Consider the following 12,520-nt stretch of genomic DNA (forward strand, 5'->3'; position numbering starts at 1 on the left):
TAAGTTCAAAGGAGATGTGCAGGGCACAATGTTTTTTTTATATACAGAGAGGGATGGGTGCCTGGAACGTGCTGTGGGGTGGTGGTGGTGGAGACAGATATGACTGAGGTGATTTATAGGCTCTTTGACAGGCACTTGAACACGTACAGATTAAAGCAGGGGTTCCCAACTTTTTTAATGCCACAGATCTATACCATTAACTAAGAGGGCCGGGGTCCCTAGTTTGGGAACCACTGGATTAGAGGGAAATGGGCCTTGTGTAGGCAAAGGGATTTAGTTTAGTTGGCAGGTTTATTTATAAGTTTAAGAAATTCAGTGCACCATCATGGCCTGAATAACCCGTTCATGTGCTGTATTCTTCTGACATCTATTTATAGCAACATTGAAGATTGGACTTTAGCAAAGAGTCCATGTCTTATCTTTCTTTGATAACCTCAGTCTTGGTGCAGTGTCTCAAACTAAAACAATGACCATCCCTTGCCGATTTCTAATTATTTTATTGAGAGATACAGCACAGTAACAGGCCCTTCGGGCCCAACGAGCGAACGCTGCCCAGTTACACCCGTGTGACCAATTAACCTCCTAACACAGTAGGCTTTGGGATGCGGAAGGAAACCGGAGCACTTGGAGGAAACATACGCAGTCATGGGAAAAACGTACAAATTTCTTACGGACACTGGCAAAAACTGAACCCGAGTCACTGGCGCTGTAAAGTGTCATGCTAACTGCTTTGCCACCCTGCCACATCACTGGTACCACCCGTCCCACTGAGGTCCCCCAGTGTCTTCTGAGTTGCTCTATATTTCAGCGTCTGCAGTCTCTCATGTCCGTACTGCATAAAGTCTGTACCCTCTTTAGGAGCTGTCTCTAAATTGATCCTCCTCTCATGATTCGAACCAGTCTTGGTACATCCCTGTCACATGGGGTGAACCAGACTGCTGGATGTGATAGATATTTGCTTCTCCCTCATCTTTGCTGACCTTGCTTTCTAAATAGCAGCTGCCATTTAAAAAGTCACAAACAGTTTTAAGTAAACCTTCAACTATTGCTTAGTTTAATTTCTGGTTGTAAATGGAAGTCAGTCTTCATTTCCTAAAATGGAAATGGAAAACAGCTTGAAGTTACACAGTAACTCTTTATAGAACAGCTTTGGAAATAGCCTCTGTGTTTTGAAGATACACTGTCTGTAAAGAGTCACTGCATCTGCTTTATTATTGTTCAAGAGTATAAGACAATGGGTTGCTTAATTTGGGTTTCTTAAATCTCTTAGTTCAAGGAAGTTTGTAGAACAGATGGATAATATCATGTAGCATCTAAGTAATGGATGTGTTTATACTTGGAAGAGTTTTATGTATGCAGAAGTTAGTTTTATAACATGAATAGTAGCTAGCTAAGATCTATGTCTCTGAAAATGCTTCTATACCATTTGTGTCAAAAGGATATCTGAAGAAATATCACATGCTTGTGAAGTCACTCGTGGGAGAAAAGGGGTATAAATGTAGAGAGCAGTTCAGTCTTATTAGGAGTGGGGTAGGGAGCATCAAGAAACATAGAAGAACTAGAAACCATTCCTTCAGCTTCCGTTTCTGCAATGGCCAACTTGTTTATCTGCACCTTTGTTACGTCTTTTTAGTTTATAGGAATTGTACCTGTGTTTTGAAAATTCTTAACCCTTTATGTTTGAAAAATACTTTGTGCTTTGTGCTCTGGAAATTCTTAATCCTTTACGTTTGAGAATTACTTTGTGCTTTGTGCTCTAGAAATGGTTTGTGTTTTAGAAATGGTTTGTAATTGGGAAATGTTTAAGATAGAAATCCTCTGGGAGTTTTAAGAGTGTTGTGTAGATTTAAATGTGTATCACTGTAAAGGAACTGTTACTTACAACTGTTTTAAACTACTTTGTTAGCTGGAAGTATTAAATTTGCTGACAATACTACATTGATTGGCTTAACCCTTACACACTGTTCAGATTTCGTACCTTCCAAGTATGGTCAGGGTCAATTTAGACCCTGGACCAAGAATCCCCCTATAACAAGTGTCTATACCAAATTTTAAGCCACTGATCTATTTACAATGTTAAAATAGTCTATCTGACATTAATAAAAGTGTGATTAATCCTTAATTAATGTATCAGAGATAAGGGACAGTGTATTTTTTATGTTTTACACCACTCGTCATTGGAGAAAAAACACTGTCACACAATATAATGTCCTATTTTACCTAAGACATGAAAACAGCCATAAAGAATTAAATATATTTTATTGAATCTGAAAATATCAAGAACATTCTAGAACTGTGGGGTTTATTATATAACCATTGTTATATAACCACTTGTAACCCTTACAACCAGTAAACACTGTCCTCACTGCTATATCATAAAAAATCCTACTAACTACTATCTAATTATAACTATTAACTCAACATTAAATAACATTTAACCAACAAACTAAACAAAAAAGTAGTTGGTATTTGCAAACTAGTCTTTGCATTAAAGCAGTAGTGGGAAACCTTGTGTGTGTGGGCCTTGCATATGGGTCTACCACATTTGCTGCAAGGAGTTGATGTTTTACAGTCCTTTTTTGCCAGGCAGAAGTTACGTCTCCTTCTCCTTTGTCCCCCTGTTTTGGCCTCTTATGGGACTTGTTGAGCAGGGCCGGGTTCAGATTGCTGCACTGCCCTTACCACTGCTGCTGGGAATGCTGCGCGGGGAAGGTGTTCTCGCCTTTGCATAGAAGAAGTCACAAGGGCCTTTCCAAGCTCCTCTGAAAAGAACCTCCTCCAGTTCCTCTTGCTTGCCCTCCAGGTAGGGCTCAGGTCACTCCAGATGACAAAGGCATTGTGTGTGGAAATGTCAATGATGTTATCAAATACAGCGAGAGGCCAGCGTGCTGTTCTCCTCTTGCAGCTGTATGTTCCTGTAACTTCGTCAAGGTTGTCAGCTCCCCCCTTTGTTGGCATTGTAGTCCAGGATAATGGCTGGTTTTCTATCCCCCTGATCGCTTACCTCTGCAGCCTTATGTAAAGTGCTCATGAAGATCACATTCTTGCTCTTCTTTGCCATATACGACACAACTGTGGTGTCATGGATGAACGCAAACTTAGAAGACAAGACATCTCTCCCCCTTCTTTCAGTCAGAGCAGGTGGCAGCTCCAGCTTGTTCCGCCTCACAGTACCCACCGTTGTGATTTTCTTCTTCAGGAGCGCCCGACCAAGCTCATGAGACGTGAAGAAGTTGTCACAGGTCACGTTGTGTCCTCTCAGCCCTTCTGCCATGTCCAATACGACGCGCATGCCTTGCTTTCTCTCCGGGCCTCCCACAGCTGGCTTCCCAGTATACACTTGCATATTCTAAGCGTAACTGGAACGCGCACCACAGGCTGCCCATATCTTTATCCCATATTTCCCTGGCTTGCAATTGGTACGGGTAAATTTGACCCGGAACAGCTTCAGTGTTGCAAAAATTGAAGCACCTGTACAAAAGCTTAACTTTTTTAAAGCGTTTCATTTTTGCGCATTTTGGGCCACTTTAGGAAAAGTCATAAAATTTCGGCTGGAAAAAAAACGGCGTTTAGGGAGTTTTCACCGTGGTCGAAGGTCAAAAAGGGTCAAAATTGTCCCGAACAGTATGTAAGGGTTAATCTCAAATAATAACGAGGCAGCCAACAGAGAAGAAGTCATTATCCTGACACAGTGGTGACAAGAAAACAACCTCTCCCTCAATGTTGCAAAAACAAAGCAGCTGGTTGTGGACTACAGGAGGAATGGAGACAGGCTCACCCCTAATGACCACAATGGATCTGGGGTTGAGAGGGTGAACAGCTTTAAGTTCCTCGGCATACACATCACCATGGATCTCACGTGGTCTGTACATACTGGCTGTGTGGAGAAAAAAGCACAAATGGTTGTGCTTTCACCCCAAATGGTTGAAGAAATTTGGTATGGGCCCCCAAATCCTAAACTCACCGTAGAGAATAAACAAGGAAGTAAACTAGTCTTTGAAGATTGGGTAGTTACAGTATAATCTCCCTTTCTTTTTTTTAGAATAGTACAGCACAGTACTGGCCCTTCGGTCCACAATGTAATGCCGACCCTCAAACCCTGCCTCCCATACAAGCCCCCACCTTAAATTCCTCCATATACCTGTCTAGTAGTCTCTTAAACTTCACTAGTGTATCTGCCTCCACCACTGACTCAGGCAGTGCATTCCACACACCAACCACTCTCTGAGTAAAAAACCTTCCTCTAATATCCCCCTTGAACTTCCCACCCCTTACCTCAAAGCCATGTCCTCTTGTATTGAGCAGTGGTGCCCTGGGGAAGAGGCGCTGGCTATCCACTCTATCTATTCCTCATTATCTTGTACACCTCTATCATGTCTCCTCTCATCCTCCTTCTCTCCAAAGAGTAAAGCACTGGCTCCCTTAATCTCTGATCATAATGCATACTCTCTAAACTAGGCAGCATCCTGCTAAATCTCCTCTGTACCCTTTCCAGTGCTTCCACATCCTTCCTATAGTGAGGCGACCAGAACAGGATACAGTACTCCAAGTGTGGCCTAACTAGAGTTTTATAGAGCTGCATCATTACATCGCGACTCTTAAACTCTATCCCTCGACTTATGAAAGCTAACAACCCATAAGCTTTCTTAACTACCCTATCCACCTGTGAGACAACTTTCAGGGATCTGTGGACATGTACCCCCAGATCCCTCTGCTCCTCCACACTATCAAGTATCTAGCCATTTACTTTGTACTCTGCCTTGGAGTTTGTCCTTCCAAAGTGTACCACCTCATACTTCTCCGGGTTGAACTCCATCTGTCACTTCTCAGCCCACTTCTGCATCCTATCAATATCTCTCTGCAAACTTTGACAATTCCCTACACTATCTACAACACCACTAACCTTTGTGTCGTCTGCAAACTTGCCAACCCACCCTTCTACCCCCACATCCAGTTCATTAATAAAAATCATGAAAAGTAGAGGTCCCAGACCAGATCCTTGTGGGACACAACTAGTCACAATCCTCCAATCTGAATGTACTCCCTCCACCACCACCCTCTGCTTTCTGCAGGCAAGCCAATTCTGAATCCACCTGGCCAAACTTCCCTGGATCCCATGCCTTCTGACTTTCTGAATAAGCCTACCATGTGGAACCTTGTCAAATGCCCTACTAAAATCCATGTAGATCACATCCACTGCACTACCCTCATCTATATGCCTGGTCAGCTCCTCAAAGAACTCTATCAGACTTGTTAGACATGACCTGCCCTTCACAAAGCCATGCTCACTGTCCCTGATCAGACCATGACTCTCTAAATGCCCAGAGCTCCTATCTCTAAGACTCTTTTCCAACAGCTTTCCCACCACAGACGTAAGTCTCACTGTCTATAATTACCCAGACTATCCCTAATAACTTTTTTGAACAAGGGGACAACATTCGCCTCCCTCCAATCCTCCGGTACCATTCCAGTGGACAACGAGGACGTAAAGATCCTAGCCAGAGGCTCAGCGATCTCTTCCCTCGCCTCGTGGAGCAGCCTGGGGAATATTCCGTCAGGCCCCAGGGATTTATCTGTCCTAATGTATTTTAACAACTCCAACACCTCCTCTCCCTTAATATCAACATGCTCCAGAACATCAACCTCACTCATATTGTCCTCACCATCATCAAGTTGCCTTTCGTGAGAGTATTCATGGCTATTTGTATCTGATAGAGAATAAAGTCCTTGTTTCAGTTTAGTACTTCGCAGTCTGCAAACCCAATACCGTCAAATGGAAAGAGTGTTCCCAAGTCATAATGGCTTACTGCTTGCCAATGGATTTCTTCTTTCAGAAGCAGTAAACCATTACAATTAGGGAATGATCTTTAATTATCATGAAAGTTGTTAAAGAGATCAGTCCAAGGCAACATACACAAAATGCTGGAGGAGCTCATCAGCTCCGACAGCATCTATGGCAAAGAGTAAACACTCGACGTTTCTGACTGAGACCTTTCTTTAGGTGTGCTTATCACAGGACAGTTGGACTGGTATGGCATCCACTACTGAGGCATCAACATGGGTTACAAAGAGTCATTGAATGTGAGTCTACAGGTTGTAGGATCAGTTCATTGTAGTTGTGATTGAAGTTATCCACATTGGTTCAAGAGCCTGATTGTTGTAGGATAATATCTGTTACTGAACCTGGTGGCATGGGACCCAAGGTTTCTGTATCTGCTGTCTGATGGTAGTAGTGAGAAGGGAGCATGGCCTAGACTGTGGAGGTCTTTGATTTTGGAAGTCGCTTTCATGTTCCCGCTGATGGGTGAGTCCAGAACCAGAGGCCACAGTTTAAGAATTAGGGGTAGGCCATTTAGAACGTGGTTAAGGAAAAACTTTTTCACCCAGAGAGTGGTGGATATGTGGAATGCTCTGCCCCAGAAGGCATTGGAGGCCAAGTCTCTGGATGCTTTCAAGAAAGAGATGGACAGCGCTCTTAAAGATAGTGGAATCAAAGGTTATGGGGATAAGGCTGGAACTGGATACTGATTGTGGATGATCAGCCATGATCACAGTGAATGGCGGTGCTGGCACAAAGGGCCGAATGGCCTACTCCTGCACCTATTGTCTATTAAGTGCTCCTTGTAGATGTGCGCAATGGTAGGAGGGTGTTGCTTAAAATAGAATCAGAATCAAGTTTATTATCACTGACAAACGTCATGAAATTTGATGTTGTATGGCAGCAGTACAGTGCAATGCATAAAATACACCATAAATTGTAATTATATAAATTAAATAAGGAGTGCAAAAAGAGAGCAAAAATAGTGAGGTCACATTCATGGGTTCATTGGGCATTTGAAAAGCTAATGGCAGAGGGGAAGAAACTGTTCCTAAAATGTTCAGTATGTGTCGTCAGGTTCCTGTACCTCTTCCTTGATGGTAGTAATGAGAAGTGGGCATGTCCTGGGTGACAGGTGTCCTTACTGATGGATGCTGGCGTTTGAAGCATTGCCTTTTAAAGATGCCCTCAATGATGGCGTGGTTGGTGCCCATGGTTGAACTGGTTGAGTTTACAAGCCTCTGCAGCTTTTTCTGATCCTATGCCCTGGTGCCTCCATACCCGATGGTGATGCAACCAGTTAGAATGCTCTCCACGTCACATTTGTAGAAATTTGCTAAAGCCTTTGGTGAGATACAAAATATTCTCAAACCCGTAATCAAATATAACTGCCAGGCTGTCCTCTTCGTAATTGCATCAATAAGGGCTGTGCCTCCCATTCTCAAATGTTTTCGACCACTTTCAACAAACTTCAACATTTAAGACCTTGGTAGGTGTTGGAATGCAGGAGTGAATGAACTCAGAAATAGATTACAGTCTGGCACTGGAGGAGAGTCACAAATCTGAATGATTTCTCAGTTGGCAAAAGCTACTGAATGGAGAGATAGAGGGGAATGTAAACACGTCATACAGACCAATGTCCCCCTCTAGTGGCTGACTCAGTTAATACTTAAGTGCGAGAGATTTTACGTATGTTGGAAATCCAGAGTGAAAATGCTGGAGGAACTCAACATGTCAGGTAGCATCTATGGGAATGAATAAAGAATCAACATTTCGGGCCAAAACCTTTCATCAGTCTTGATGTTACAACATCTCAATTACAATGTATCTATTCCACACCATAGATACTACCTGACCTGCTGAGTGCCTCCAGCATTTAGTGTCAGTGAGGTTTTGATTTTTTTGGTTTCAATTGATTACTACTGGAAAGCAATCCCAAAGGCTTTCCAGGGGCCGAGGGTGGGAAGTGAGAATAGTTAATAGTTTTTTTTTCCCCAGAATGAAATTCCATGGCAGAAGTTGCTACAGTATTTTCATTTTCCACACCATTCTCTGTGCTAACATTAAGAAAGGCACCTAGATTAGGACAGAGATCACATTGCATAAAAGGGAGGTGAAATACCTAGTAATGATGCTTATTATGGAAACATAGAAAACCGACAACACAATACAGGCCCTTCGGCTGTGCCGAACATGTCTTTACCTGAGAAATTACCTAGGGTTTTCCATAGCCCTCTATATCTCTGAGCTCCATATACCTGTCCAGGAGTCTCTTAAAAGACCCTATTATATCCGCCTCCACCACTGTCGCCAGCAGTCGATTCCACGCACTCACTACTCTGTGTAAAAAACTTACCCCTAACATCTTCTCTGTACCTGCTTCCAAGCACCTTAAAACTGTGCCCTCTCGTGCTAGCTATTTCAGCCCTGGGAAAAAGCCTCTGACTATACACACGATCAATGCCTCTCATCATCTTATACACCTCTATAAGGTCACCTCTCATCCTCTGTCTCTCCAGGGAGAAAAGGCTGAGTTCGCTCAACCTATTATCATAAAGCATGCTCCCCAATCCAGGCAACATCCTTGTAGATCTCCTCTGCACCCTTTCTATGGTTTCTACATCCTTTGCGGCTGCTGTTTGCATTGATGCAGCAATTTCAACTGCTCTTTTAAATGTGTGCTGTTTCAGTTTGGAGCCATTTTTGAATGTTTTCTTGTAAAATTCCACAAACTAAATGATCTCTCAGTGCATCATTAAACCCATCACTGAACTGATAATGCTCAGACAATTTTTTTTTAAATTTAGGCATATAAGCTGGACTCCCCTTCCTTTTGATTCTGCTTATGAAAACGAAAGAGTTCTGCAATCAACAATGGTTTTGGTTCTAAGTGTTCCTGCATTACATTCATGATATCAGTAAAGCTCATTTCTGCTGGCTTGCTTGGAGCAGTTAAACATCTAAGCAAACCTTAACTCAGTTTTATCCCCCTCGGTTCAGACACTTCACACATTTGATTTTTTCAGTGATCTCAAATTTCCTGGCCCCAAGCATCTTACTTTCACCATAGATATCCAGTTCCTATACACCTGCATCCTCCACCAAGAAGGAGGACACCAGATCCAACCAGTTCCCTTCCACCACCACTCTCCTCTGTCTAGCAGAGCTTGTCCTCACGCTCAATAATTTCTCCTTTGGCTCCTCCCACTTCTTTCAAACAAAAGGTATAGCGAGGCGTACTCGCATGGGTCCCAGTTACGTCTGCCTTTTTGTCGGCTACGTGGAACAGTCTCTGTTCCAAGCCTATGGTGGTGTCACTCTCCGATTTTTCTGTGCTACATCGACGACTGCATTGATGTTTCCTGCACCCATGCAGAGCTCGTTGACTTCATCAACTTTGCCTCCAGCTTCCACCCTGCCCTCAAATTTACCTGATCCATTTCCAACACCTCCCTCCTATTTTTTGATCTCTCTGTCTCTATCTCTGAAGACAGCTTATCCACTGTTGTCTATTATAAACCCATTGACTCTCATAACGACTTGGACTATACCTCTTCCCACCCTGTTACTTGTAAAGGTGCCATCGCCTTCTCTCAATTTCTCTGTCTCCACCGCATCTGCTCTCAGGATGAAGTTTTTCATTCCAGAATGAAGGAGACGTCCTCCTTTTTCAAAGAAAGGGGCTTTCGTTCCTCCACCATCAACGCTGCCCTCAACTGCATCTCTTCCATTTCGCCCACATCTGCCCTCACCCCATCCTCCTGCCACCCCAACAGGGATAGGGTTGCTCTTGTCCTCACTTACCACCCCACCAGTTTCCATGTCTGCCACATAATTCTCCGTAAATTCTGCCATCTCCAACGGGATCCCACTACCAATCACACCTTTCCCTCCCACCCACTTTCTGCTTTCTGCAGGGATTGCTCCCTATGCCAGCGGTCCCCAACCACCAAAAGGAATGATATGAGTCAGCTGCACCGTTCCTCATTCCCTGTCACGCATTGTTGAACTTGAACATAGGGTTGCCAACTGTCCCGTATTTGCCGGGACATCCTGTATATTGGGCTAAATTGGTTTGTCCCGTATATCCCCCGCTAAGGTACAGCGTTCCTATGAAACCTTTCGTGCCGAAATGGCGTAAAGCGCAGAAGCAATTACCATTAATTTATATGGGAAAAATTTTTGAGCGCTCCTCGACCCAAAAAATAACCTAACAAATCATACCAAATAACACATAATACCGAAAATAACTAACGCTAACATATAGTAAAAGCAGGAATGATATGATAAATACACAGCCTATATAAAGTAAAAATAATGTATGTACAGTATAGTCGGGAAGATGAAGGCAAAACCGATTTGTGGGGAAAAAAATTGCCACGTCACGCATGCGCACACAGTTGACCGCGCAAGGCTTTGTGGTCATGGTAGTCTTTCCTGAGGTAAAGTGTCCCGGGATTTGACTGCTACTTTTGTCCCTTATTTGGGAGTGAGAAAGTTGGCAACCCTAACTGTAAAAGACATGTTGGGGTGAGTTTAACCCTATTTGAACACCGCCCCCCCCCCGGTCCGCAAGAATATTGTCAATATTAAACCGGTCCGTGGTGCAAAAAAGGTTGGGGACCCCCGTCCTATGCGACTTCCTCGTCCATTTGTCCCTCCCCACTGATCTCCCTGATCTCCCTCCTGGCACTTATCCTTGCAAGCAGAACAAATGCTACACCTGCCCCTACACTTCTTCGCTCACTACCACAATTCCTTTGTCACAGGTGAGGCGATGCTTCACCTGTGAGACTGTTGGGGTCATTTATCGTTTCCGGTGCTCCCAGTGTGGCCTCCTGTAGATTGGTGAGGCTCGACGTAGACTGGGAGACAGCTTCACTGAACATCTACCAGTAAAAGTGGGATCTCCCAGTAGCGACCCATTTTAATTTAACTTCCCATTCCCATTTTGACATATCAGTCCATGGCCTCATCTACTGTCACAATGAGGCCACGCTGAAGTTGGAGGCGTAACACCTTGTATTCCGTCTGAGTAGCCTTCAACCTGATGGTATGAACATCAATTTCTCAAAATTCTGGTAATGGCCTGCCCACCACCACCCCTCCCCGCCCTCTCCTTCACCATTCCCCATCCCCTTTTCCCTCTCTCATCATATTTCCTTGCATGCTCATCGCCTTCCTCTGATGCTCCTCCCCCTTTTTCTTTCTTCCATGGCCTTCCTGCCCTCTCCTATTAGATTCCCCCTTCTCCAGCCTTGTATCTCTTTCACCAATCAACTTCCCAGCTCTTTACTTCACCCCTCACTCCTCCCAGTTTCACCTGTCACCTTGTGTTTCTTCCTCCCCTCCCCCCCACCTTCTAACTCTGACTCCTCATCTTTCTCCCCCTCCAGTCCTGCTGAAGGGTCTCAGCCCAAAACGTCGACGGTTTAATCTTTTCCACAGATGCTGCCTGCCCTGCTCAGTTCCTCCAGCATTTTGTGTGTGTTGCTTGGATTTCCAGTATCTGCAAATTTTCTCTTATTTGATCTGAACAAACTGTATGCTTTTACACCTGGAGCGCTCAGCAACACCAGCGGTCATTTCTCATTGGCTGTTTCATTTGTTTTAAAATACTGCTCAATTTTGTTCAGAGTGCATTATTTAGTTATCCATTGTGCAATCAACTGTGTCTATCCGATGTAACCAGCTATTTCTACTCCATTTTGTATATTATTATTGTCACCCGGTACTCATTGTTTTTCGACCCATGAATTTCATTCATTTTCTCCCTTTTTTTAATTCGACCATCTCTTACTCCTCCTTCCAAAAGAAAAAACGTGCTTTGTTTCTAAAGAAAGGTAGTCGCCTCAGGTTCATTGTAAAACTTCCTTGTCTTGCTGTTTGGTTTTGTAACTCCAGAAAATAATTGAAAGAAAACATGGGAGTTGGGGCATGGTTGTCTACTTTTTCTTTTGTGGGGCATGCACATATGACATGGTAGTGTAATTTCATATTCAGTTCACATACCTCTTACATATAACCCATAATGAATTATGTAAACAAAGAATGCATAACTAAATAATGCATGTGCAATATTAGTCAAATATTACTGAAATATTAAGTACAATACAGACACCAGCAGGGATGACTGCAGAACAGCAATGGCTGGAGTTTCTGGGGTCAAGTCAGTTGGTGCAGCATTAGTTCATCCCAAAGAATACAAAGTATTCTGAAGGAAGGATGAAGCAGCTGTGGCTGACAAGAGAATCAAAGACAGCAGAAAAGGAAAAAGAGAGGGCATATAATATAGTGAGGAATTACTGGAGTGTTAGAGGATTGGGAAAATTTAAAAAAAAAACAGCAGAAGGCAACTAAAAGAGCCATAGGGAGAGAAAAGATGAAATATGAAGGTAAGCTAGACAATAATTTTTATAAGTTGCAAAAAGTATTTTTTTTTTCAGATCTATAAAGAATGTATATCAGACCAGTTGAAAATGATGCTGGAGGGGCAGTAATGGGGTAAAAGACATAGCAGACATATCCTTACTATCAAAAGATGTAAGTATTTTGCAGGTTGCTGGGGTTTGGAAAATGGACGTGGACTTGGAAAAAAAGATTGTGTTTTTTGCACTACCTTACTTTCCATTTTTCTATTTTCTATTTATGATTTATAATTTAAATTTTTAATATTTAGTCATTTTTACTATTTTTAATATT

At 43.1% G+C, this 12,520-nt stretch overlaps 1 pseudogene; it reads right to left on the reverse strand.

Moving 5' to 3' along the window:
- Nucleotides 1-1,038: 1,038 nt before the first annotated feature.
- LOC140200640 (piggyBac transposable element-derived protein 4-like) lies at nucleotides 1,039-10,244 on the reverse strand (annotated as a pseudogene).
- Nucleotides 10,245-12,520: the final 2,276 nt, after the last annotated feature.

This window comes from Mobula birostris, chromosome 7 (assembly GCF_030028105.1).
Source record: "Mobula birostris isolate sMobBir1 chromosome 7, sMobBir1.hap1, whole genome shotgun sequence".
Taxonomy (NCBI): Eukaryota; Metazoa; Chordata; class Chondrichthyes; order Myliobatiformes; family Myliobatidae; genus Mobula; species Mobula birostris.